The sequence below is a fragment of the Vulpes vulpes genome, chromosome 14, assembly GCF_048418805.1.
Source record: "Vulpes vulpes isolate BD-2025 chromosome 14, VulVul3, whole genome shotgun sequence".
NCBI classification, from domain to species: domain Eukaryota; kingdom Metazoa; phylum Chordata; class Mammalia; order Carnivora; family Canidae; genus Vulpes; species Vulpes vulpes.
The window spans coordinates 59,027,882-59,033,009 of NC_132793.1; positions in this window are offsets into that span (position 1 = coordinate 59,027,882).

Consider the following 5,128-nt stretch of genomic DNA (forward strand, 5'->3'; position numbering starts at 1 on the left):
CAGGGAGAATATAGTTTAGTGTAATAAATAGTCAACTATAAAACAGACAGTAAATGCACCCTATAAGGGCACAGTAGATGAAAACCTGCCATAGACCTGAGTCCCTGAGGAATGTTTTCCATGGGATGGGACCTGGAAAATGAAAGATAAAAAGAAGAAGGATATTTCAGGTTAAATGGAGAGAGAAACAAGAGCATAATGTCTGTGAAAAACCACAAGTAGTTCCATGGGACTTACAGGGCTTGTGACATTACGGGGGATGGCATCAGAACCTTGCACTAAGACACATACTGTCCAGACACTGTTGAAGCCTCTTGATTTGGGCCTTTATACACACTCTATCTAGCATCAATTTAATCCAAAAGAATACAAATACAAAGTTAGAGGTCAATGACTTGCTAAAATCCCTAAATTATGAGCTGCAGGAAGAGCTTCTGATAAAATACAACCAGGAAAGTATATGGTTTCTAAGAGCTGCAAACATCTGCTGGCATGTACAATGAATGTGTTGGCCTCTGTCTAAGGCTATACATACAGTTGACCTTTTCATACCTCCAGGTTTTCACCTTTAGTGGTCAGGCATTTCAAGTTTATGCATATTAAGGGAACCAGCCTAAATGCATGTCAGTGAAGTCTGTAGAATCATCAGAAATTATCAGACAGGTTTTCTGAATCATAATTTTCAGGATTGTGGAATATCATTCAATGTTATCAACTCTAGTAAAAGGGCCAGAGCCAGAAAAGGGAGTGTAGCTATTAAGATAAATAAATAAAATTCAACATAGTTGTCTGGGTTGTGTAGTACTGGGCTAGAAAGTATGATTTAGCACTAACTTTAAAAAGTTATTAATTTTTAAATTTTAAATTAACCTTCAAGTAACCTTGAATAAGCCCTCAAGACTAAGATGTTTAGCTTTACAAACCTGTGTCACCAATCCTCCCCCAACCACTAACAGGAGGAAAACTCTATGATTTCCACAAGGAGTTTGCTATTTGGGATGCAGGCGTTTAAAACCGTCTCCAACATGCTCCTGTTTAGACAAATGAAACAGGGAATGAGCAAAGAACTGTGCTATAATAGAGCTCAGAGAGGCTACCTAATGTGCCTCTGAAATAAAGCCCAAGAGCTGTGGAGTCTTCAGTTATTTATTTTTCTCACCCACTGATGCACACATCTATAGTTTTAATGTATCTGAATTTTTTTAAAATCCCTGCTGTCAAAATAATGAAGATACAACACTTGGAACAAACAGTTTGCTCCATTTACAAGTTAAATTTAACCTCTTAGATTAAATTTTGGGCTGTCCTACAGGTACCTCCTAATTACTAGCAACATTCTACAGCTAAAGAGCAAATCTTTCACAACTATCCCTTTATCTATTTAGTTCCATAAATCCCAAGAAATGCACCCTGACTTCAACTGATCAGTTGTAAATCAGGCTATGTAGAGGAGCGGAAAATAAGAGTAAAAAGCAACATGCTTGATAAATGAAAGAGAATTTCATAAAAGTTGAGGTGTAGGAAAGTCATAAAGGATAAAGCAGCATTACAGGACTCATTTCTCTGGCATACATTACTTTCCAAATGAAATTGTAACTAAGCTTCAACAAGCCATTCCTCCATGTGTAATTCAGCTGCTTCTATTCAATGGGGCTCATGATAAAACCAGTTAATTCTATGGAATTAGCCCATTATTATACCTCCTTTCTTGTCAAATGAGTCCTCTGATTGGAGGCAATGTCATGAAAAAAATACCAAGTCAATGGCCAAGGCGCCCCATAGCATGCTATCCCATAGCATAAATGCACTAATAGCGGTGTTAGCAGAAGCACACTGGGCAAGAAATACAAATACGTGCCCAGATCATGAAAGATTAAGTTTTGTCCCCTCCATGAGGAACAGGCAAGGTATCATACAATCAACCTTCTATCAGGTAGCTGGCCTGTAACCCAGAGAATAGTCCAGGATGAGTACCATAAACCAGTAGCATTTGTTGAGTCAGCCTTGATGAGAAGTACTAAGTTATCGAACATCTCCTTGAGGCCACAGAAACTGTCATCAAAAGTCTTTTTTACAGGATAAGGCAGGTTCTTTGAGATAAAGGAAAGATTTTTGCCTTTGCCAACAGAAGAGGATTTGAGTCAACCTTGTCTGTGTCTGCCCAAAGGATTCTTTCCCATATTTCAGAGTCCCCATGCTTCTCCTTTATTATTCTTACGTTACCTAATAGACCTGACAATGCTGAACATTTAATTGGGGCTGAATTTCCATGCCCCTTTCGGCTAGGTCCATTACTTTGTCAGTTGTATGTGACCTGCCACAATAAGATATATAGCACTCTTAAATAGCCTTTGAGGCTGTTTGGCTTTTTGATACATATTCTAAGCTTTAAAATTCTCCATTTCCTGGTCTACACTCCCTAGGACCCTAACTTTTAATCATTATTGCCATGATAACAACTAAGTTCACAACTGATCTCTCAATGCCTTGCCCTCTACCTGCACCTAACCCCACGCCACTACTATGAATTTTGAGATAATCGTATTGCTACTGTATGCTAAAAATTATCCATGTCCCATGCCCCCAACAAGAACATTCTCTTGAACTAAGTGAGCAATTCACTCCCAGTAGCCATTCTAATCCCTGGTGCCAATTACTGCAGACCGGTTTTGGCCCAAAAATAATGAAGTCTCAAATTTGTTATGTGAGGAGAATTTCATGAATGGAATCTGTTTACAAAGGTATAGACAGTTTGTAAGGAAAAAATAAAAGGTAGTATAGTGTGCTGGAGCCAGTAATAGTGTGGAAATGCTAATCCTCGCAGGCCTGAAACAATGAGGATTATAAGGAATATCTACTAGAATCCATGAGACAGACAAACACACACACATACAGAGAAAGAGAGAGAAGGAAGGAGGGAGAGCATTGCTTAGAGAGGGCTACCTAAAAGGAGCTGTGAATTTTAGACAAAGGATACATTCATTTTTTGACACAATGCCACCATGTAGAAACTAGAATAATTTTTGTAGAATAATTTTTCCTCTCTTTCTCTCTCTGACCTATACTGCAAGTATTCCCACTGTCCGAACCCAAACTGAATCCAGAGGACAAGAAACCCCAAAGTAGTCCATCCAGGGTAGCCTCCCAGGACACAGTCCACGGTAGAGAAGGATAGATGGTGAATCTGAATGGTCAAAGGCAAGATCTTGCATAGTAACTGAAATTCTCCATTTTAAACAAATTCAATCAGATGTATAGGCAAAGCAACATACATTTTTTTCCCAGTCATCCCCCTCCCTAGCAGTATTTTTGCCTACACATTTGCAGATCCTTAAGAAATAAATCAAGCTACATACTTAGAATAAAAATTATCAGTGTTGTTATGTTTTATTATTAAATTCTGCGCTCTGAGTACAAATAAGAACAAAATTCCTATCAGTAGACACAAAATCATGGTAAATACTATAATCAAAGTAGTTTCATTCAGAATAATTTTTCATCTTCTAGCTAAATAAAGAGATAAGAATAAAAAAGGATAAGATATTTATATCTCATGTATTTCTATAATCATTTACTACTTTCCATCTTTGCCGTATTTTTCTTCTTTTGAGTAGCTTCACTTGTGGTCTAACTATTTTAAGGATATCTTCCTTCATTGTAAATATAATACCTGTATTTTCAGTAAACAAAATTTATTTCAATCTCTATCCATAATATGTAGATCATTTTGACCTGGTTCATAATGGCATACCTTCAATGTGCATAAACACAAGAGCAAATAAAAACTACAACAAATTAAGAGGCAGTTCCAGGTAAGACCTAAAGTTTCTGCTAAATAAATAAATAACATGTTGATTAGAGTATTAGTTGATGGGATGTCTTTTAAAAGTGATACATCCTGGGACACCTGGCTGGCTCAGCAGTTGAGCATCTGCCTTTGGCTCAGGACATGATCCCAGAGTCCCAGGATGGAGTCCCACAGAGAGCCTGCTTCTCCCTCTGCCTCTGTCTCTGCCTCTCTTTCTGTATCTCTCATGAATAAGTAAATAAAATCTTTATAAAAATGAAAATAAAATAAAAGTGATACATCCTGAAGATGACAGATAAGTTATTTCTCAAAGGCAGCACTGTTCTGATTAAAGTCAGTGGTTAAGTAATCAAAATTAGCATCCTGATTTCACAAAATTAATTGGATACCTACTGTATGACAGATATTGTGCTAGAAGGTGATAGTCCAGTTGAAGAAACTAATTTTTAAGCAAGTACTTATAAATCCATGTGAATCAAGGAATAATCTATCAAATCATGTCTCTAGCCCTTCCAACAATTTACTTTTTCACAACCATGTAACTTGACTCTGGTCTGCTTTGCTCACTGTTCTCCATCTTCCCCAGAAATATGTTCTCTTTTTTTCCTTTCCAATCATACTTCATCTTCAAAGCTTAACTCAAGCTTTATGTAACAAAGGCTGTTAATTCACCTCCAAATTAATTCTTACCTCCCTGCTGAGAATATATCTTTACCAGATTTCTCTGCCTCCCTTACTCTCAGTTGGGGCCCCTAAAAAAGAGGACCACCCAATGGAATGTGAGTGGGTTAGTATGAACCACTGATGAGTATAACCTATCAAGTGTCCAGCAATCAGTGCTTCATGCTCCTTCCTACAACCAGGAGACTGGGATGGTAATATCCAGATTGACTTCAGAAGCCATGTATTAAAACTGCAACTTGGGCCATTAGCCTGGATTCTTGATAACTATATGGAACCAAGAAACCTTTGGACTATTACATGAGCAAACAATAAGTTACTAATATGTTGAAACTCACATTTTGGTTTCTATTCATTACAACAACTCAACTTATGCTAACCTGCCTCTTCCATTAAACTACTTACGGTCATTCCCTTTCACACCCATTGAGCCTTTGTACATTACACCATACATTCCAACACTCATTTGTGACCTCATTTTTTTTGGTATAACATTTTTTTAGGTAGACTTCTTGCATTTTATAGTCCCTAATTCCTTAAACCAGGGATCATCTTATCCCTGAGCATAACCAGGAGTTTTGCATAAAGAAATATGATTATCAAGCCAAAAGCATTAAGTAAAACTTCGTTGTGTAGTGA